This window comes from Scyliorhinus torazame, chromosome 14 (assembly GCF_047496885.1).
Source record: "Scyliorhinus torazame isolate Kashiwa2021f chromosome 14, sScyTor2.1, whole genome shotgun sequence".
Classification (NCBI taxonomy): Eukaryota; Metazoa; Chordata; class Chondrichthyes; order Carcharhiniformes; family Scyliorhinidae; genus Scyliorhinus; species Scyliorhinus torazame.
In genome coordinates, this window is record NC_092720.1 from 173,688,165 (window position 1) to 173,711,720 (window position 23,556).

General features: G+C 48.6%; 1 protein-coding gene and 1 long non-coding RNA gene across 7 annotated transcripts in view; one reads left to right on the plus strand and one right to left on the minus strand.

Annotated features, from left to right (window-relative positions):
• LOC140390235 (uncharacterized) overlaps positions 1-11,181 on the minus strand; it is a 77,535-nt gene extending 66,354 nt beyond the window's left edge. For both annotated transcript variants that reach the window (XR_011934595.1, XR_011934594.1), the window contains exon 1: positions 11,045-11,181. This is a non-coding gene — a long non-coding RNA (uncharacterized lncRNA). The remainder of the gene's footprint in view (positions 1-11,044) is intronic.
• The window catches only part of LOC140390228 (uncharacterized), a 72,951-nt gene continuing 60,301 nt past the window's right edge, over positions 10,907-23,556 (plus strand). For 2 of the 5 annotated variants that reach the window (XM_072475202.1, XM_072475206.1), the window contains exon 1: positions 10,907-11,289. The gene's annotated coding sequence lies outside the window, so the exon portion shown is untranslated. Of the gene's footprint in view, positions 11,290-11,330; positions 11,930-23,556 lie in introns of those variants that run through there. The other 3 variants (XM_072475201.1, XM_072475205.1, XM_072475203.1) reach the window with 2 other exon arrangements.

Genomic DNA, 23,556 nt, shown 5'->3' on the forward strand with positions numbered 1-23,556 from the left:
TATCAGGAGAGACACCATTATTTTGAGACGGCGGAGGAAGCATGGACCTTCATCAAAGAAGAGAAATTGGATCGGAACTGAGGGACTGATGCTGCAGGAAATGTTATTGTTAATGTTATGGTTGAAGTTAATTGAGAAGTAAATTGGGAAGGGGGGAGACATTGGGGAAATGTGGGCGCCGGTGAGGGGGGAAAGACGGGACATAGTTGGAGAATGGGGAAGGGGAGGGGGAGGGGAAAGGGAGCTGCGCCATAAGAGGCGGGTCAGGTAAAGGGATGTTCCCGCGCCAGAAAGAATAAGGCGGGAAGACAGGCGCAAGGCGGATGGGAGTTCCCCACACGGGGGGGTCGAGGAGTGAGCAGGAGTAGCCGGGGTCAGTTGAAGTCAGCTGACTTACGGAAGTAATATGGGGGGAGCAATCATGCTAGAAAGAGATCTAGCGGGGAGGGGGGGAGGGAGGGGGGGGGGGACAACTGGGTTGCTGCTGCGGAAATCCAAAAGGAAATGGCTAAAGAGTGGGTGGGCGGGGATGGTGTGCGACGCTGTGGGAGCGAGCGGGAGCGCGGAGGCGGGATATGGGACTGGCCTAGAGAAGGTAATAGCTAGTCGACACGGGAGGGGGGCAGGTAGCCCCCTAGTGAGGCTGATCACGTGGAACGTGAGAGGCCTGGACGGACCGATAAAAAGGGCCCGAGTGCTCGCGCATTTGAAAGGACTAAGGGCAGACGTGGTTATGCTCCAAGAGACGCACCTAAAGGTGGCGGACCAAGTTAGGCTAAGGAAAGGATGGGTGGGACAGGTGTTCCACTCAGGACTGGACGCAAAGAATAGAGGGGTGGCCATTTTGGTGGGGAAACGGGTAGCATTTGAAGCAAAGAACATCGTAGCAGATAGCGGAGGTAGATATGTAATGGTGAGTGGCAGGCTGGAGGGAATGGAGGTCGTGTTGGTTAATGTGTATGCCCCAAACTGGGACGATGCGGGATTTATGAGACGGATGCTGGGGCGTATACCGGACCTGGAGGTAGGAAACTTGATTTTAGGAGGGGACTTTAATACGGTGCTGGACCCGGGGCTAGATAGATCCAGCTCAAGGACCGGAAGAAGGCCGGCAGTGGCCAAGGTACTTGAGGGGTTTATGGACCAAATGGGGGGAGTGGATCCATGGCGATTTCTTAACCTAGGGCTAGGGAGTTTTCCTTCTTCTCCCATGTCCATAAAGTGTACTCCCGGATAGATTTTTTTGTTTTGGGAAGGTCGTTGATCTCTAGGGTGGAAGAAGCTGAGTACTCAGCCATAGCGGTTTCGGATCATGCCCCACATTGGGTGGACCTGGAATTAGGAGAGGAAAGGGAGCAGAGAACACTCTGGCGATTAGATGTGGGACTGATGGCGGATGAGGGAGTGTGTGCAAGAGTGCGGGGGTGTATTGAGAGATACCTGGAGGTCAATGACGACGGCGAGGTCCCTGTGGGAGTGGTATGGGAAGCACTAAAAGCGGTGGTCAGAGGAGAGCTGATCTCCATTGGGGCCCACAAAAGGAAAACAGAGGCCAAGGAAAGGGAAAGATTATTGGGGGAGATTTTAAGGGTGGATAGGGAATTTGCAGAGACCCCGGAGGAGGAATTGTACAGGGAGAGGAGACGACTCCAGAGGGAATTTGACCTTCTGACCACCAGAAAGGCGGAGGTACTGTGGAGGAAGGCACAGGGGAGGAGGTATGAATATGGGGAAAAGGCTAGTCGCCTGTTGGCTCATCAATTGCGAAAGAGGGCAGCAGCGAGGGAGATAGGAGGAATTAGAGATGAAAAGGGAGACACAGTGCGAAGGGCAGGAAAGATAAATGAGGTGTTCAAGACCTTCTATGAGGAACTGTATAGGTCTCAACCCCCAGAGGGAGAGGAGGGGATGCGGCAGTTCCTGGACCAATTGAGGTTCCCGAAAGTGGAGGAGCGGGGGGTGGTAGGCCTGGGGGCACCGATTGGGGTGGACGAGGTTATTAAGGGACTGGGAAGCATGCAAGCAGGGAAGGCCCCAGGACCAGACGGGTTCCCGGTGGAGTATTACAGAAAATATGTGGACTTGTTGGCCCCGTTGATGGTGAGGACGTTCAATGAGGCCAGGAAAGGGGGGACTCTACCCCCGACAATGTCGGAGGCGACGATATCGTTAATTTTGAAGAGGGATAAAGATCCGTTGCAGTGCGGATCCTATAGACCCATTTCATTATTGAATGTGGACGCCAAATTGTTGGCAAAGGAACTGGCATCGAGGATAGAGGACTGTGTCCCGGGGGTGGTGCACGAAGACCAGACAGGGTTCGTAAAAGGGAGACAACTGAATGTTAACGTGCGACGACTATTAGGGGTGATAATGATGCCCCCAATGGAGGGGGAGGCAGAGATAGTGGCGGCAATGGACGCAGAGAAGGCATTTGATAGGGTGGAGTGGGAGTATTTATGGGAAGTGTTAAGGAGGTTTGGGTTTGGGAACGGGTTTATTAGCTGGGTTAGACTTCTTTATGGGGCTCCAATGGCAAGCGTAGTTACAGGTCGACATAGATCGGAGTATTTCCGACTATATAGGGGAACAAGACAGGGATGCCCGCTGTCTCCATTGTTGTTCGCGTTGGCAATTGAACCTCTGGCCATGGCGTTGAGAGACTCCAGGAAATGGAGAGGGGTGATTAGAGGGGGAGAAGAACACCGAGTCTCGTTATACGCGGATGACCTATTGTTATACGTGTCGGACCCAGCGGGGGGGGATGATAGAGGTTATGCGAATTTTGAGGGGGTTCGGGGATTTCTCGGGGTATAGGCTAAACATGGGGAAGAGTGAATTATTTGTGATACATCCAGGGGACCAGAGTAGAGAGATAGAAGGCTTGCCTCTAAGGAAAGTGGAAAGAAACTTCCGATACCTGGGGATTCAGATCGCTAGGAGCTGGGGAACCTTGCACAGACTTAATCTGACACGGTTGGTAGAACAAATGGAGGAGGACTTCAAGAGGTGGGACATGCAGCCTCTATCGCTGGCGGGCAGGGTGCAAGCAATTAAGATGATGGTCCTCCCGAGGTTCTTATTTGTATTTCAATGTCTCCCTATACTAATCACCAAGACCTTTTTTAATAAAATAGACAGGAGCATCACGAGCTTCGTGTGGGCAGGGAAAGTTCCGAGAGTAAGGAGGGGGTTCCTTCAGCGTAGTAGGGACAGAGGAGGATTGGCACTACCGAACTTGGGCGATTACTATTGGGCCGCCAATGTGGCATTGATACGTAAATGGATGATGGAGGGCGAGGGAGCGGCGTGGAAAAGACTGGTGAGAAAGTCCTGTAAAGGGACGAGTTTAGAGGCGCTGGTGACGGCGCCGCTACCGAACTCACCTAAAAAGTTTACCACGAACCCGGTGGTGGCGGCAACATGGAATATCTGGGGACAGTGGAGGCGACAGAGAGGGGTGCGGGGAGCCCTGGTGGGGTCCCCAATCAGGAACAACCATAGGTTCGCCCCAGGAAGAATGGATGGAGGATTTCAGAGCTGGTACCAGTTGGGAATTAGGAGGGTGGGAGATTTAATTATAGATGGGACTTTTGCGAGCTTGGGAGCATTGGAGGAAAAGTATAAGTTGCCCCGGGGAAATTTCTTGAGATATATGCAGGTGAGGGCGTTTACTAGACAACAGGTGAGGGAATTTCCGTTGCTCCCGACACAGGGGATACAGGACAGGGTGCTTTCAGGGGTGTGGGTCGGAGAGGGCAAGGTGTCAGAGATTTACCGAGAGATGAGGGAAGAGGGGGAGGAGTCGGTGGGCGAACTAAAAGGAAAGTGGGAAGAAGAACTGGGGAGGACATAGAGGAGGGTATGTGGGCTGATGCCCTAAGCAGGGTAAATTCCTCTTCCTCATGCGCCAGGCTTAGCCTGATTCAATTTAAGGAGCTACATAGAGCACACATAACGGGAGCAAGATTGAGCAGGTTCTTTGGAGTGGAGGACAAATGTGGGAGGTGTGGCGGGAGCCCGGCAAACCACGCACATATGTTTTGCGCGTGTCCGGCACTGGAAGGGTTTTGGAAGGGAGTGACGGGAGTGATTTCGCGGGTGGTGAAGGCCCGGGTCAAACCAGGCTGGGGGTTAGCTCTATTTGGAGTTGCGGAAGAGCCGGGAGTGCAGGAGGCGAAAGAGGCCGACGTTGTGGCCTTTGCGTCCCTAGTAGCCCGGCGCAGGATCCTACTCATGTGGAAGGAGGCGAAACCCCCCGGACTGGAGGCCTGGGTAAATGATATGGCGGGGTTCATTAAACTGGAGCAGATAAAGTTTGCCCTGAGAGGATCGGCTCAAGGGTTCACCAGGCGGTGGCAGCCATTTCTCGACTACCTAGGGGAACGTTAGAGGGAAGACAGATGACCAGCAGCAGCAACCCAGGGGGAAGGGGGGGGGAGGGGGGGGGGGGGTTAGTTTAGTTTAGGTCAAAGATAAAGGGGTTTTGTTACTTGTGTATTGTTAAAAATTTCTGTATTGTTATTGTTGCGTTTGCTTTGTAAGAGGGGAAAAATTGTTGTTTGGGAAAAAAATTTCAATAAAATATATTTAAAAAAAAAAAAGGTTTCTGAAGGTGGAAGTGCAGGTTAATAGGGCGGTGAAAGTCATATGGGACACTTTCTTTTATCAATCAAGCATAGATTACAAAAGCAGGGAGGTCATGTTGAAGTTGTATAGAACTTTGATGAGGCCACAGCTGGAGTATTGTGTGAAGTTCTGGTCACCAGATTATAGGAAAGGTGTGATTGCAGAGGAGATTCACCAGGGTGTTGCCTGGCATGGAACATTTATGTTACGAAGAGAAGTTGGATAGGCTTGGGCTGTTTTTGTTGCAGCAGGGAAGACTGAGGGGCGACCTGATCAAGGTATACATGATTATGAGGGGCATGGACAGGGTGGGTCGGGAGCAACTGTTCTCCTTCGGCGAAGGGTCAGTCACGAGGAGACACAAGTTTAAGGTGAAGGTTTAAGGGGAAAATCTTTTTTAACCCGAGGTTGCTGACAGTATGTAATGCACTGCCTGGAAGGATGATAGAGGCGGGTTGCTTCACATCCTTTAAAAAGTACCTGTACGATCATTTGGCATGTCATAACATTCAAGGGTATGGGCCAATTGCTGGAAAATGGGATGAGGTAGGTAGGTCAGGTGTTCGCCACGTGTTGGCGCAGACTTCATTGGCCAAATGGCCTCTTCCGCACCATGTGATTACGTGCAGACTAGATTTGTGCCATTCATCCACAAGGTCACCCAGGTTCCTCTTCACCGAAGCACTCTGAAGTTTCTCTCCATTTAGATAATAAGTTACCTTTCCATTTTTCTGAACAAAATGGATACCCTCACACTTGTCCAAATTGAACTACACCTGCCAAATGTTGTCCCACTCAGCTAACCTGTCTCTATCCATTTGTAAATTTCTTATTTTCTCATTGCAACTTACTATCCAACCTATTTTAGTGTAAACTGAAAATTTGGCTATGGTACCTTCTATCGCAGCAGCCAAGTCATTGATATATATAATAAATTGTTGAGGCCCAAGAACCGAACCCTGTGGCACCCCACTATTTACATCTTGGCAACCTGTAAAGACCCATTTATCCTGTCTCTCTGCCTTCTGTTGGTTAGCCAGTCTTCCACCAAGCTAATTGTAGCCATCTGGGATGGCCACTTACAGAATACAAAATGGATGCTCGCAATGTAGCCACCTGGGGTGGCCAACTCCCGACGTAAAATGGAGAACAGCAAAGGCTGAAGGGAAATTCAGCCAACACAGACAGAAACTAGCAGGTGCAGGTTAACTGTGTATTAAACTCTGCAAATGCCCAGACAGCATCGATACAAGCAGCCATCTGCATAATAATGTAGCAGCCATCTACATACTAATGAGCGATCCCCGGTAACAATCAAAACATTTGCGATAAACAAGGCCAAGACAGACTCCTCGGCGCCAGCAGGAGCCAACACAAAAGAGGTTAACGGACACCTCAAGACTGCCCATCAATCAGGGAACCGCTCCAGTATTGGAGAAATCGAACTAAGTGATGGGAACGAAGTCCAATCACTTGGAACCAGGTACAGGGTTCGCCCCGAAAGGCGGGAAGCCCCTGGGGACTATAAAGTTAAGCCCCCAAGTTCAAATCGTCCTTCTTGACAGGGTCACTCAGCAACGCGAAGCAACCCTTGACCGTGACCTGTTCAGCTGCCGCCAAAAGACCGTAAGTCTTAAGTCAACGCTCGCTAGGAGATAGGCGCTCCTAGCTACCAGTCCATACCAGCTTTTGAATCCCGCAGACTCAGAACCCAAACGAAAGGCCATTTGTTCCCCTGACCTGATGGGCCAGTCCGAAGCTAAGTATAGGCCTGTTAGTTGTAGAAGTAGCTTAGAAGTAGAATTTATGCATGAGTAGCGATTTACTGTGTATAATAAATGTGCTTTGATTTGAATCTTACTAATTGGTGTATTGGGTTATTGATCATTACTTGAACTTGAACCTCATGGCGGTATCATAAAGATACCTGGCGACTCGAGAGCAAAGGTTGTAAGACAGAGCCAATTGAACCAACCAAAAGTTAGCAACAGCAATGAATGTCGGGAACTATGGACAATGTTAGGAAAGCAAGCAAGCACAGAGCCTGTATGCGTATTGGGAAGGCAGCTCCCAGGCGGGACTGAAACTATATGTCAACTAACATAGTGATGGCCCATCTCCGGGAACAAAGGAAAGACACTCAAGCAACCGATACTGCTCCAGGCATCCCGGCGCCAGTTCCCCAAACCGAAAGCACAAACAAAGCCAGGCTAACGGCCACCAAAGACACGCCCAGCCATCAGGGCACCCACCCCTTTATTGGTCAAGATCAATGCCAGTGATCAAGAAGCGGCCCAATTAATTGGGGCCAAGTTTAAGGCCCGCCCAAAAGCGCACAAAGCCCCTCCGGGTATAAGAAGAAACCCCGAGAGAGAATCGCTCTCTTGGACTTGGCTCTCAAAGCGGAGTCACCCGTCCACCAGCTGCACCAGAAGCAAGTAAGTCCAAGGTCAACACTCGCTACCAGACGGACGACCTTAGCTGTTCTCCTGTACCATTTTGAACCCAGCAACCTCGGATCCGAACAACGGCCATTGTTCCTCTGACTGAGTGGGCACCCGAAGCTAAGTAGAGCGTTAGCATAAGAGATCGTTTAGTTTGTAGTACTTTGTGCATGAGTAGATATTGCTGTGTGTGAAATAAATAGTATTGACTTTGAACTGACTAACTGGTGTATTGGCTCTTTGATCAGTATTCGGGTTTGAACCTTGTGGCGGTATCGAGAGTTACCTGGCGACTTTAAAGCAAACATAATTAGAATTAAGGAAGGCGACCATATTGACCGCCATATTTAGAACCACAGAAACAGAGCAACATTATAAATTACCTCTAAACCCAATGATCTTACCTTGTATATTAACTTTTTGTGCAGCACCTTAGCAAATGCCTTCTGTAAGTCCACTTATACTACATATACAGAATCCCCATTACCCACTTGTCTTGTTAGATCTTCGAAGAAGTCCAGAAAATAGTCTCACACGGTATACCTTTCAAAAAACCCTGCTAACTCTGATGGATTGCGTTTTGACTTTCAAAATTTCTCCCTCAATGTCAGCAAAACGAAGGAGCTGGCCATTGACTTCAGGAAGCAAACTATCGTACACACCCCTGTCTACACCAGTGGTGCTGACGTGGAGGTGGTTGACTACTTCAAATTCCTACTTGTGCACATCACCAACAATCTGGCCTGGTCCACCCACGTCCGACGACCAGGAAAGCGCAACAGCACCGATACTTCCTCAGGAAACTAAGGAAATTCGGCATGTCCACACTGACCCGTACCAACTTTTACAGGTGCACCATAGATAGCATCCTACCTGCCTGCATCACAGCCTGGTATTTCAATTGTTCAGCCCAAGATCGTAAGAAACTACAGTTGTGAACACACCCCAGTCCATCATAGGAACCCACCTCCCATCCATTGACTCTGTTTACACCTCCTGCTGTCTTGGGATGGCAGGCAGCATAATCAAAGACCCCTCCCACCAGGTTATTCACTCTTTCAACCTCTTCCATTGGGCAGGAGATACACAAGTTTGAGAACACGCACTACAGTTTCAAAACAGCTTATTTCCACTGTTACCAGACTCCTGAATGACCCTCTTATAGAATGAACTGAGCTCTCCATTCATTTTCTCTATTCAGTAGCACTACACTCCGCATGCTTCACCCGATGTCTACGTCTATGTATTTACATTGTATATTTATCCCGTGTCCTATGTTTTTAATGTATGGATGATCGGTCTAGTCTGTGCGCTGAACAATACTTTTCACTGTACCTCGGTGCACATGACAATAAATTCAAATAAATGGCCTGTTATTACTTCCTTAATAATAGATTTTAACAATTTTCCAATGACAGGTATTAAACTAACTATAGTTTCCCACTTTCTGCCTCCCTCCCTTTTTGAGTAAGAGTGTTACAGTATGCTTTTTATAACCCACTTTTCTGCATCCAGGAAATTGTGGAATAATATAACCAATTGATCCACTACTTCTGCTGCTACTTCCTTTGAGACCCTACAATGTAGACCTACAGGGCAGCATGGGAGCATAATGGTTAGCACAATTGCTTCACAGCTCCAGGGTCCCAGTTTCGATTCCCAGCTTGTGTCACTGTCTGTGCGGAGCCTGCACGTTCTCCCCGTGTGTGCGTGGGTTTCCTCCGGGTGTTCTGGTTTCCTCCCACAGTCCAAAGATGTGGAGGTTAGGTGGATTGGCCATGCTAAATTGCCCTTAGTGTCCAAAATTGCCCTTAGTGTTAGGTGGGGTTACTGGGATAGTGTGGAGGTGTGGGCTTGGGTAGGGTGCTCTTTCAAGAACAGGTGCAGACTTGATGGGCTGAATGACATCCTTCTGCACTGTAAATTCTATGATAGACCATCAGGACCTGAGGACTTGTCTGCTTTCAATCCCAATAGTTTGTTTACTACTTTTTCCCTAATGATGATAATTGTTCAAAGTTCCACCCGTTCTATTACCTATTACTATTGGGTTGGTACCCATGTTCTCCACTGTGAAAGCTATAGCAAAATATTGATTTAATGTCTCTGCTATTTCTGTGTTGCACACTATTAACTCCCCAGTCTCATTCTCCAAGGGACCAACATTCACTTTAGCTATTCTCTTCTCTTTTATATACTTATGGAAGTTTTGCTGTCCTTTTTTATATTTTGTGCTAGTTTTCTTTCATAATTTACCATTGTTTTTTAAAATTAACCCTTTGTTGATCTTTAAAAGTTTCCCAATCTTCCAGCCTGTGACTAGCCTTTGCAATATATGCCTTATTTTTTGTCTTTATGTTATCTTTAACTTCCTTGGTTAGACTTGGATGTTTCTCCCTTCTGACAATCTTTCTTCCTCTCTGGAATATATTTTAGTTGGGGGGAATTGAATATCTGCTTAAACAATTGCTCATCAACTGTCCTACCTTTTAGGCTTTCTTTCTAGTCCATACATGCTAAACCTGTTCTCATGCCAAAGTAATTACCTTTGTTTAACTCCAGAACATAACTGTGGGGATCCAGTTTGTTGCACTCAAACTGAATTTGAAATTCTATCATGCTATCATCACTTTTTCCTGGAGGATCCATAACTATGAGGTAATTAATTAATCCCTCCTCATTATACAATACCAAATCCAAAATAGTCTGCTCCTTGGTTGATTCAACAACTTATTGCTCCAAGAAACAATCTCTAATACATTCAATTAATTCTCCGTCAAGGATCATCTTGCCAATTTTACGAATCCATTCTGTATGCATATTAAAAGCATCCATAAATATTGTAGTACCTAACTTCCAAGCCTCCAATATTTCCTGGTTTATACTGTGCCCCACTGCTGAACTACTGTTTCAGGACCTATCGATTACTCCCGCAAGACTTACATCCTTTGCCATTTCTTATTCCACATCTTGGTCTCTAGTGCCTCCATAATTTCTCACTACAGCACTGATCCCTTCCTTTACTGGAAAAGCTACAACATCTCCTTTTCCTTTTTGTCTATCTTTCCGAAATACTGAATACCCTGCTTGGGTCACTGTCTGTGCGGAGTCTGCACGTTCTCCCCGTGTCTGCTTGGGTTTCGTCCGGGTGGTCCGGTTTCCTCCCACAAGTCCCAAAAGATATGCTTGTTCGGTGAATGGACATTCTGAATTCTCCGTGTACCCGAACAGGTGCTGGAGTGTGGCAACTAGGTGCTTTTCACAGTAACTTCATTGCAGTGTTAATGCAAGCCTACTTGTGACAATAATAAAGATTATTATTATTGTATTCAACTCCCACATCTGGTTCCTTGTGGTTTCCTCTTGCGGCCACATTTCTAGCTCAGGGTCACTGTTTAAAAATAAGGAGTTGCTGGTTTAAAAAAGATCAATTTTTATTCTCTCAGAGTGTCATGAATCTCTGGAATTCTTTTCCTCAAAAGGAAGTGGAAGCAGAATCTTTGAATATTTTAAAGATTCACCTGAGGAAGGAGCAGTGCTCCAAAAGCTAATAATTCAAAACAAACCTGTTGGACTTTAACCTGGTGTTGTAAGACCTCTTACAGTGAATATTTTAAGGCAGAGGTAGATAGCTTCTTGTTATCAGGAGGGAAGGCAGGAATGTGGGGTTCAGGTTACAACCAGATCGTGCACAATCTCATTGAATAGCGCAGCAGGATCGATAGGCTGAGTGGCCTCACTCCTGCTTCTCAATCCTCTTCATTTGACCAGTCTGCGACGGGTGGAGCGCACTGCGCAGGCGTAGGAAGGCCCCGCCTCACGCAATCAAGACTGCACAGAGCGTGCGCACTGCGGCTGGAGGAAGGCAGGTTCAGGATCTTTCAGTGCAGGTCTCAGGCCCCCGAGTCAGGGCGGCCGTGCTCGGCGGGTGTGCGGTGCAGAGATTTGCGCGGGATGGAAGCGGTCGTTACCGTTAAATCGATGATGCATCGCTCCACTTAATCGGATGGTGCAGCGCCTCCCTCATCCTGTCCGCCGGTTGCCGGCCTCTTCTCACATTTCGACCGAGCCGACTCGGAACAAAGGACCCGTCCAGAATGCTCCGCGCCTGGCCCTGGTGAGCATGCGCACTGTCAGGGCCTCGGCAACTGACCAGGCCGAATAGAGCGGTTTCTGGGGCGCAGGGGATTGTGGGAGCGCAGCCACCAATCATTGGGTAAGCATTTTATTTCAGTCTGAGGTGGGATGGCATGTCACATGAAACCTTTCTCCCTCCGCATCTGTAACCGGACGTTCTGAATATTTCCAGTGTTTTCCCTTCAAAAAAGAAAAATTAGCTATTCTCTGCAGCCGAGTGCATGGGTCCTCGAAGGCCTGCCGGGTGCCAAAGTTCAGGACATCACCTCGCCACTGGAGCAGGATTTGGAGGAAAAGGATCCAGTTGCAGTGGGCCACCTTGGTGCCAACCACATTGTTAGGATGAAGAAAAAGGTCCTGCTGAGGGAGTATGAACATGGAACCACAGGATCCTACAAAACAGTAGGAGGCCATTAGCCCATCGAGTCTGCACCGACCCTCTGAAAGAGCACCCTAACAAGGCCCAGTCCTCTACCCATCTCCATAATACCACCCAACCTGCACCTCTTTGGACGCTAAGGGCAAGGTTAGCATAGCCAATCCACTCAGACTGCACACATTTGGACTGTGGGAGGAAAACGGAGCACCTGGTGAATGTGGAAACTCCATACAGACAGTCACACAAGGCTGGAATTGAACCCGGGTGCCTGCTGCTGTAAGGCAACAGTGTTGACCATTGTGCCAGCATGCTGCCCAAACAGGAGCTAAATGGAACAGAGGTAGGAATGCAATGATCTCTGGATTACCACCTGATCCAGCAAACTAACATAGGGGAAATAAGATCCAGGCATTTCTCCCCAGCAAAGATTTCAGGGGGAGGAATATGTTTCAATTCATGGAGCACTGGCACCAGTAGACAGATATTTTTTTATCAAGTAGAGCGTCAAGGGTTATGGCGATATGGTGGGAAAGTGGAGTTGAGGATTTTCTTTGCGATGTTAAAGTCCCCAATTGTTTTCCAATTGAGGGCCAATTTAGCATGGCCAATCCATCTACGCTGCACGTCTTCTGAGTTGTGGGAGTGAGACCCACGCAAACATGGGGAGAATGTGAAAACTCCACATGGACAGTGACCCAGGGCTAGGATCAAACCTGGGTCCTCAGCCACGTGAGGCAGCAGTACTAACCACTGCACCACCATGCCGCCCCGGAGTTGAGGATTATATCAGATCAGCCATGATCTCATTGAATGGTGGATTAGTCTTGATGGGTCGAATGGCCTACTTCTCCTTCTATGTCTTATGGTCAGTACTGGAGAAAAAGGTAGCTGTATCATGGGAACTCGTTTTATCTAAATCATGCAGGTTCCAATGTCCTGGCAAGTTGCATAAATAGCGCCTTAAACAGATTTCAACCAAGTCGTGGGGACAAGGGTTCACCTCATGAGAGATTTGGAAATTTAAAGAGAAATTACAAGGCAATTGTGCAGGGTATCGATGCAGGTGATGGTAGCCAGAGTGTGACAGGAAGGAACAGTGGTCCATAAAAAATGGTCAGAGTAGGGAAAACAGGAAATGTGGTTTCAGGTGCAATCCAAAGGTAAAATTTGAAGCAATGGGAAAGGATATTGATGTGTGGGAGAGGAAATGATAGATCGTTTAATGGTAATGATGCATTATAGAAGAAGATCCATGCATGGATTCTTAGTGAAGAGCGAGACTGAGAGTGGAGCCGTGGATATATAAGAATGTGAGAAAGAGCTACACTAAAATGGAAACAGGAGATAAAGAGCACAAGAAAGAGCAAGACTGAGCATGGAATGCTAGCTGGAGTTTTGGTGCTCCTGGGCTGATGTCAAGATTCATAAATGACATGGGGCAAATGGAAGCAACAGATTGGTTGAGTACAGTCGTGTAAGTAGTTACTCCACAGGTCAGAGTGATGAAAACCGTAAAAGCCCATGGGATGTATGTAATGTGGCAAATAGGATACAAAGTTGGGTTACCAACAGGAAACAAAGGGTAATTGTCACTGGCTGCCATTGCGAAAGGAAAGCTGTTTTAAGTGGTGTGCTGCAGGGCTATCTGTTGGGACCCCTGCTGTTTGTTTTATACAATAAGGATTTGGAGTTGAATGTGGGGGCAATTTATAATAATTTTTATTGTCACAAGTAGGCTTACATTCCCACTGCAATGAAGTTACTGTGAAAAGCCCCTTGTCGCCACATTCTGGCGCCTGTTTGTGTAAATAGAGGGAGAATTCAGAATATAAAATTCACCTAACAGCACGTCTTTCGGGACTTGTGGGTGGAAACCGGAGCACCCGGAGGAAACCCACGCAGACACGGTGAGAATGTGCAGACTGCACACAGACAGTGACCCAAGCCAGGAATCGAACCTGGGACCCTGGAGCTGTGAAGCAACAATGCTACCCACTGTGCTACCGTGGTCAATTTGCAGACGACACAAAAATTGACCGTATAGTGCAGAGGCTCCAAAGTGCTAAAGATAGGTTGGTGGAGTGGGCAGGACAGGGCCAGTATGAGGTAATGCATTTAGAGAGGTCAAACAGTAAAAGAGAATACACAATTAACGAGAATATCCTGAGAGGGGTCGATGAAGTTAGAGATGTTGGCGTGCAAATTCACAGTTCCCTAAAGGTAGCAGTACAGGTAGATAAGGTTGTAAAGAAGGCAAGTGGAGCGATTACCTTCATTGGCCTTCAAAAGTAGGGATGTAATGATGGACACTGGTGAGGCCACAACTGTATTGTGCCCACTTGTGGTCACCACATTAGAGGAAGGACGTAATTGCTCTGGAGAGGGTGCAGAGAAGATTTACAAGAATGTTGCCGGAGTTGGAAATCGTAGCTACGAGGAGAGGTTGGTGAGGTTGGGTTTGCTTTTTATGGAACAACGAAAGCTGAGGGGTGGCATGATTGAGGTATACCAAATTAAGAGGGCTGGAGAGCAGACGGGAGGAATCTGTTTCCCTTGGCAGAGAGTTCAAAGAACAGTGGCCATAGACTCGAGCTAAGTAGCAAAAGGATTAAAGGTGTGATGAGGAAAAACATTTAGACAGAGGATGGTGGGTGTCTGGAATTTGCTGCCTGAATAGATGGTGGAGGCAGGGACTAAGCGCTTTTTTAAAAAAAGTACCTGCGTCTGAAATTCTGTCAGCTGCAAGGCTATTGGCCACGTACACAAAGATGGGATTAGAAAGGGCACCTGGGTGTCTTTTTTCAAAAAGGGCTGGGAGAGAGGAGAGAGTTTGTTTCAAAAAGGATGTGGAGAGATGATGGAGTTTATTTCTAAAGGGGCGGGGGAGACTAGAAAGTTCATTTTAAAAAGAGCGGAGAGAGAGAGGAAAGAGTTAACTTCGAAAAGCGAGGAGAGAGTCAATTTCAAAAAGCTTGGTGAGAGAAGAGAGTTCATTTTAAACATTGTGGGGAGAGGGGAGAGACTGCATTTCAAAAGGCGCAGGTACCAGAACCAGGGGGCATAGCCTCAAAATAAGGGGAGAAGATTTAGGACTGAGTTGAGGAGGAACTTCTTCACCCAAAGGGTTGTGAATCTGTGGAATTCCTTGCGCAGGAGAGCAGTTGAGGCTACCTCGTTGAATACTTTTAAGGCAAAGATAGATTTTTAAACAGTAAAGGAATTAAGGGTTATGGTGAGCATGGAGGTAAGTGGAGCTGAGTCTATAAAAGATCGGCCATGATCTTATTGAAAGGCAGAGCAGGCTCGAGGGGCTAGGTGGCCAACTCCTGTTTTTTGTTTTATTTAAAAAAAAAATATTTTTATTAGGGTATTTGCAAGTTTTTATAATAATAACAATAACAGCGACATAAACATGGTATAATAAACATTTCCACCCCCATCACAATCTTCACACCCCCCAACCATAAAACAACAGTCCGGCCCTCTTTTCCCCCCCCCCTTCCCTTTAGAATTCTGCTTCTCCTGACATTTTAATTTTCCCGGAGAAAGTCGTCCAACGGCTGCCACCTCCGGGTGAACCCAACCATTGGCCCTCTTAAGGCGAACTTTACTTTCTCAAGACTGAGAAACCCGGCCATGTCACTAACCCAGGTCTCTACGCTCGGGGGCTTTGAGTCCCTCCACATTAATAAGATCCGTCTCCGGGCTACCGGGGAGACAAAGGCCCCCCCTGCACTCCCGGCTCTTCCGACACTCCAAAGATCGCCACCTCCGGACTCGGCACCACCCGTGTTTTGAGTACTGTGGACATTGCCTTAGCGAAACCCTGCCAAAACCCTCTAAGCTTCGGGCATTCCCAAAACATGTGGATATGATCTGCTGGGCTTCCCGTGCACCTCGCACACCTGCCCTCTACCCCAAAAAACTTGATCATCTGCGCCACCGTCATGTGTGCCTGGTGGGCTACCTTGAATTGTATCAGGCTAAGCCTGGCACATGATGAGAATGTATTAATCCTGCTTAGGGCATCCGCCCACAGACCCGCCTCTATCACTCGTCCTAGCTCGACCTCCCACTTGCCCTTCAGCTCCTCCACTGGAGTTTCCTCTGCATCCAAAAGTTCCTGGTAAATATCTGACACCTTCCCCTCTCAGGTACTGGAGACTATCTGTCCTGTATCCCCCATGGCGGCAGCAGCGGGAAGGCCGGAACCCGCCTTCTGAAGAAGTCTCGCACCTGCAAATACCTAAACCCATTCTCTGCTGGCAATTTAAATTTATCCTCCAAGGCTTTCAAGCTGGGGAAGCTCCCGTCTATAAATAGATCCCCCAGCCTCTTAATTCCTGCTCTCTGCCATCTCCGGCACCCACCATCCAGCCTCCCCGGTACAAACCGAATATTATTATAAATCGGGGTCCAAACCGAGGCTCCCCCCACTCTCTCATATCTCCTCCACTGCCCCCAGATTCTCAGAGCTGCCACCACCACCGGACTTGTGGAGTATCGGGCCGGCGAGAACGGAAGAAGTGCCAATATCAGTGCTCCCAAACTTGTGTCTTTACATGACGCAGCCTCCATCCGCTTCCACATCGACTCCTCTCCCACTACCCACTTCCTAATCATTGCTATATTAGCCGCCCAGTAGTAATTGCCAAAGTTCGACAGCGCCAACCCACCCTCCCCCCCGACTGCGCTCCAGCAACACTTTCTTCACTCGCGGGGTTTTACCCGCCCACACAAAGCCCGCAATAACCTTATTCACCTGCCTGAAAAAGGCCCTTCAGATGAAGATGGGGAGGCACTGAAAGACAAACCGAAATCTGGGGAGGACCGTCATTTTCACGGTCTGTATCTTCCCCGCCAGTGATAGCGTAGCATGTCCCATCTCTTAAGTCCTCTTTCATTTGTTCTACGAGCTGGGATAGGTTTAACTTGTGTAGTGCCTCCCATTCCCGGGCCAGCTGGATTCCCAGGTACCGAAAGCTCCTTCCTACTGTTCTAAACGGCAGCTATCCCAGTCTCTTCTGCCCTCTTGCCTGGATCGAGAACATCTCGCTTTTCTCCATGTTCAATTTATGCCCCGAAAAATTACCAAATTCCCCGAGGATCCGCATAACTTCTCCCATCCCCTCCAAAAGGTCTGAAATATTAAAGAGTAGGTGATCTGCGTAAAGCGAGACCCGGTGCTCCACCCATCCCCCCCTTCCACCCCGAACCAGCCCTTTCCAGTTCCTAGAGGCTCTTAACACCTTGGCCAATGGCTCTATGGCCAGAGCCAACAGTAACGGGGAGAGGGGGCACCCTTGCCTCGTCCCTCGGTGCAGTTTAAAATACCCCGACCTCAGCCCGTTCGTACGTACACTGGTGCCTGATAGAGCAACCGCACCCAGTCAATTAAGCCCTCACAAAATCCAAACCTTCCCAGCGCCTTCCACAGGTAATCCCACTCCACCCGATCAAAAGACTTTCCGCATCCATTGCTACCACCACCTCCATCTCCCCTCCTTCTGAGGGCATCATAATAACATTTAAAAGCCTTTGAACATTGGCCTTGAGTTGTCTTCCCTTTACAAATCCCGTCTGGTCTTCCCCCATCACCCCCGGGACACCATCCTCTATCCTTGTGGCCAGTATCTTAGCCACCAGTTTGACTTCCACATTCAGTAAAGAAATTGGCCTGTATGACCCGCATTGCTCCCGATTCTTCTCCCGTTTCAGGATCAATGAAATTGAGGCTTGCGACATTGTTGGGGGGAGGACTCCCTTCTCTCTTGCTTCATTAAATGTCCTCACCAGCAGTGGGCTCAATATCTCTGAATTCCACCGGGTAGCCGCCTGGCCCCTTCCAGCCCTTCTAGCAGATACTCATCCACCCTCGGGAACCTCGACTGACCCAAAAACTGCCTCATCCCCTCCACCCCGCCGGGGTCTCCGACGCATATAATTCTCTGTAAAAGTCCTTAAATACCTCATTCACCTCCACTGGGTCCAGGACCGTATTCCCTCCTCTACTCTTTACTCTCCCTATATCCCCAGCCGCCACCCTTTTTCTGAGCTGGTGCACTAACATTCTGCTAGCCTTTTCTCCATACTCATAAATCGCCCCACTTGCCTTCCTCAACTGTTCCACCGCTTTCCCTGTAGTCAACAGCCCAAACTCCGCCAGTAACCTCCGCCGCTCCCTCAGTAGCCCCGCATCCGGGGCCTCCGAGTATCCCCTGTCCACCTGGAGTATTTCCTCAACTAACCTATCCCTCTCAGCCCGTTCCGCCTTTTCTCTGTGGGCCCGTATCGAGATTAATTCCCCTCTAACCACAGCCTTCAAAGCTTCCCAAACCGTTGCTGCAGAGACCTCCCCTGTATCATTTGTTTCCAGGAAGTTTTGGATGGACTTGCTCACCCGCCCACATATCGCTTTGTCCGCCAACAACCCCACATCCAGCCTCCATAGCGGCCGTTGTCTCTCTCGAAACTAACCCGTAGATCCACCCAATGTGGGGCATGATCCGAAACTGCGGTTGCCGAGTACTCATTATCCACCATCCTGAGAGCCCTGCTCAGAACAAAAAAGTCGATGCGAGAGTATGCCTTGTAGACATGGGAGAAAAAAGATACCTCCTTCGCCCTTGGCCGTGCAAACCTCCACGGGTTTACTCCCCCCATTTGCTACATGAACCCCTTCAATTCCCGGCTGGCACCCTCCCTGTCCTGGATTTTGACCGGTCCAATTCCGGATCAATGACTGTATTAAAATCTCACCGATGATCAAGTTATTTACATAGATTATTTACGTAGAATTTACAGGGCAGAAGGAGGCCATTCGGCCCATCGAGTCTGCACCTGCTCTTGGCAAGAGCACCCTACCCAAGGTCAACACCTCCACCCTATCCCCATAACCCAGTAACCCCACTCAACACTAAGGGCAATTTTGGACACTAAGGGCAATTTATCATGGCCAATCCACCTAACCTGCACATCTTTGGACTGTGGGAGGAAACCGGAGCACCCGGACGAAACCCACGCGCACACGAGGAGGATGTGCAGACACGGCACAGACAGTGACCCAAGCCGGAATCGAACCTGGGACCCTGGAGCTGTGAAGCAATTGTGCTATCCACAATGCTACCGTGCTGCCCCTTATGACTCTGTTATGTGACTCTTAAGTCTAGGATCTTACCTAACACTCGCCTCATAAATTCCACGTCGTCCCAATTAGGAGCATATATGTTCACGAGTACCACCCGCACCCCCTCCAGCTTCCCACTCACCATTATGTACCTACCCCCATGCCTGACACGATTCTCCCTGCCTCGAATGCCACTCGTTTATTGATCAAGATCGCTGCTCCCCTGGTCTTTGTCCAGCCCTGAGTGGAATACTCGGCCAACCCACCCCTTTCTCAATCTAGTCTGGTCTAAAGCCTTTAGGTGTATCTCTTGTAACATTGCCACGTCCGCCTTCAGCCCACTCAAATGCGCAAACACGTGAGCCCTCTTGACCGGCCCATTCAACCCTCTAACATTCCATGTAATCAGCCTAGTGGCCCTGCTTCTCCGCCATGCTTTCCCGCATTGCCAGCTCTGATCGAGTCTTCCTTGTAGAACTTTGTCTTCTTCTCACACGGCCACTTCTGGTCCTATTCTCCTTGCTCTGGAGAGGGATTTCTCCTCACTGTCTCACTCTTCACCGATTTATCCAATAAAATCCAGAAAAAAAATGGGAGAAAAAGGTCCAAATGTCCGTCACAGGCGGGGGCTATCAAATGTGCGACCTACTCCTCCATGGCCGCCACCGGAAGTCCCTGGCCAACTCCTGTTTTATGTTCGTATGACTTTGGTTCAGCATGGACAAGATGGGCCAAATGGCCATCTTATGTGCTGGATATTTTCTATGGTTCTAGGTCGTCACACCAAAGACTAAGACTCCACTGGCTGGAAGGGAAACTGAATAAGAGGGGGAGGGGGCGAGGTGGGGAGAAGGAGAGAATTCAATTGTGTGGAGAATTAGAAAAGCAAAGTTAAAGGAGAAGGTAGAAGTGCAAGTTAATGACGAGGACATTAAACTAGTTAAAGGGGCCGAGGGCTCAGGAGAGTTTAGTAAAGTTTCCAGAACACGGAATAGAACAGAGAGTACAGAGGGTGGCGGAACTTAACTTCAGGCAGATCAAAAACAGGTTCAGGAATGAAAGGGAGGTGGTCAATGCACGATTGAGGATGTTGTACCTAAATGCGCGCAGAATACAGAACAAAGTATATTAGCTTGTTGCCTACATTGAAATTGGCCGGTGTGATTTTGCGGGCATCACAGAGACGTGGCTGCAAGGGGATCAGGGCTGGGATCTAAATATCCAAGGATATGTGTCGTATCGAAAGGGCGGGCAGAGGGGACGGGTTGCATTGTTAATAAGGAATTAAATTTAATTGATAGCAAGAAGCGATTATTGGATTGCAAGGCATAGAACCTGTGTGGGTAGAGTTGAGGAATCGCAAAGGAAAAAATACCCTAATGGGAGTTAAATACAGGCCCCCAGCAGTAATCAGAATGTAGGGCAGAAAATAAATCAGGAGACAGAAAAGGCATATAAGAAAGGTAATATCACAATAACCACGGGGGACTTCAATATGCAGGTGGACTGGGAAAATCAGGTTGAAATTGGATCCCAAGAAAAAGAATTTGTGAAATGTCTTAAGAGATGGTTTTTCGGAGCAGCTTATGACAGAGCCCACTAGGGAAGAGGAATTCTGGATTTGGTGACATGTAATGAGGCAGACTTGATGAGGGAACTTAAGGTGAAGGAACCCTGAGGGCACTGAGCACAATACGATAACATTAAACTAGTTAAAGGGGCCGAGTGCGCAGGAGAGTTTAGTAAAATTTCCAGAACACGAATAGAACAGAGAGTATAGAGGGTGGCGGAATCTAACTTCAGGCAGAGCAAAAACAGGTTCAGGTATGAGAAGGGAGGTGGTCAATGCACGATTGAGGATGTTGTATCTAAATGCGCGCAGAATACGGAACAAGGTAAATTAGCTTGTTGCGTACCCTGCAGTTTGAGAGGGAGAAGCTAGAATCAGTTGTAACGGTTTTACAACTGAATAAAGATAACTACAAAGACACGAGGGAGGAGTTGGCCAGAGTTGACTGGAAGGGGAGCCGGGCAGGGAGGTCAGTGGAACAACAACGGCAGGAGTTTTGGGGGGTTATTTGGGAGGCACAACAGAAATTCATCCCAAGGAGGAGGAGACATGCTCAGGGGAGAACAATACATCCATGGCTGACGAGGAAAATCAAGGACAGCATAAAAGTAAAAGCATTCAATGTGGACAGGATTAGTGGGAAGCCAGAGGATTGAGAAGCCTTTAAAGAAGCAGAGGATGACTAGAAAAGCAATAAGGGCGGAGAAGATGAAGTATGAGTGCAAGCTAGCTAGTAATATAAAAGAAGATAGCGAACGTTTTTTTTTCAATATATAAAAGGTAAGAGAGAGGCAAGAGTAGACATTGGACCACTGGAAAATGAGGCTGAAGACGTAGTAGTAGGAAACAAAGAAATAGTTACTTTGTGTCAGTCTTCATGGTGGAAGACACCAATGGGATACCAGAACTTCAGGAGAATCAAGGGGCAGAGGTGTGTTTAATGACCATCACTAAGGAGAAGGACCTAAGGAAACTGAAAGGCCTGAAAGTGGATACATGGACCTGGACCAGATGGACTGCACCCAGGGCTCTAAATGTGATAGCTGAGGAGATTGAGGTGGTGATCTTTCAGGAGTCATTGGAGGCAGGAGGGTCCCAGTAGACTGGAAAATGCTTAATGTTACGCCCCTGTTTCAGAAGGGAGGGAGGCAGAAGATGGGAACTTACAGGCCAGTTAGCCTGACTTTGGTCATTGGTCTGATTTTAGAGTCCATTATTAAAGATGAAATTGCGGAGTATTTGAATGTAAATGATACAATAGAACTGAGTCAGCACAGTTTCATAAAGGGGAGGTCATGTCTGACAAATCTGTTTGAGTTCTTTGAGGAGGTTACAAGGAAGTTAGACAAAGGAGAACCAGTGGGCATGATCTATTTAGATTTCCAGAAGGCCTTTGACATGGTGCCAAAAAGGAGTACAGGGTCTGTACTCATTGGAGTTTAGAAGGCTGAACTTATTGAAACTTACAGGATCCTGAGAGGCCTAGATAGAGTGGACGTGGAGAGGATGTTTCGACTAGGAGGAAAAGCTATAACCTGAGGGCACAGTTTAAGACTTAAAAAAAAATGCTTATTCAAAGTTTTTCAATAAGTTTTATAAAACACCCCAAAAAGGAAAGAAAATATACAAAAGAAAAATTAAAAAGGGCAATACGCCAACAGACAAAGCAACTTAAAATCCTCTGACCCTGAAACAATTTAACAAATTAAGAACGCCCCTTACATAAACCAAAACAAGAACCCCCCCCGGTTGCTGCTGCTATTGACCTCCACCTAACGTTCCGCTAGAAAGTCAAGGAACGGTTGCCACCGCCTGGAGAACCCCTGCACAGACCCTCGCAAGGCAAACTTTATCTTCTGCAACCTGAGAAACCCCGCCATGTCATTGATCCAAGCCCCCATGCCTGGGGGCTTCACGTCTCTCCACACTAGTAAGATCCTTCTCCGGGCTACCAAAGCGGCAAAGGCCAGAACTCCAGCCTCTTTCGGCTCCTGCACTGCTGGTTCGTCTGACACCCCAAATATTGCTATCCCCCAGCTCCGTTTTACCCGAGTATCCAAGACCTTGGACATAGCCTTTGCGAAGCCCCTCCAAAACCCCGCAAGCGCCGGACACGCCCAGAACATTTGGGCGTGGTTTGCTGGGTTCCCCGAACACCTCACACACCTGTAGTCTACCCCAAAAAACTTACACATCCTATCCCCTGTCATATGCGCCCTGTGCACTTTAAACTGGATCAGGCTGAGCCTGGCGCAAGATGAGGAGGAATTAACCCTGCCCAGGGCGTCAGCCCACAGGCCTTCATCCAGATCCTCTCCCAGCTCCTCCTCCCACTTGCCCTTAAACTCCTCCACCGAGGCTTCCTCCGCCTCCTGTAGCTCCTGGTATATCGCCGAGACCTTACCCTCTCCGACCCACGCGCCCGAAATCACCCTGTCCTGTATCCTCCGGACAGGCAGCAGCGGGAGTTCCCCTACCTGCCTCCTCACAAATGCCCTAACCTGCATATACCTGAAGGCATTTCCTGGGGGGTAACCCAAATTTCTCCTCCAACGTCCTCAGACTGGCATAAGTCCCATCAATGAATAAGTCCCCCATCCTTTTAATTCCCGCCCGATGCCAACTTAGGAATCCGCCACCCATCCTGCCCGGTGCAAACCTATGGTTGTTCCGTATCGGGGACCAGATTGAGCCCCCCCCCCCCCTTCCACTGTGTCGTCTCCATTGCCTCCAGATCCTCAATGTCGCCGCCACCACCGGGCTCGTGGTGTACCGTGTCGGCGGCAACGGTGCCGTCACCAGTGCCCCCAGGCTAGTACCTACACATGACGCCGCCTCTAATCTTTTCCACGCCTCTCCCTCTCCCTCCATCACCTATTTCCGAATCAGTGCCACATTAGCTGCCCAGTAATAGCTGCACAAATTTGGCAGCGCCAGCTCCCCCCCCCCTAACCCTCGCGGTCATACTTGCCCATACAAACCCCATAATGCTCTTGTTCACTCGCTTGAAAAAGGCCTTCGGGATGAGAATAGGCAGGCACTGGAACACGAACAAGAACCTAGGGAGGACCGTCATTTTAACGGACTGAACCCTACCTGCCAGGGAGAGTGGCAACACGTCCCATCTCTTAAAGTCCTCCTCCATCTGTTCCACCAACCTCACCAAGTTGAGCTTATGCAGGACCCCCCCAACTATTGGCCACCTGGATACCCAAATACCGGATATTCCTCTCCACCCTCTTGTGCGGCAGCTCTTCCAGCCTCTTCTCCT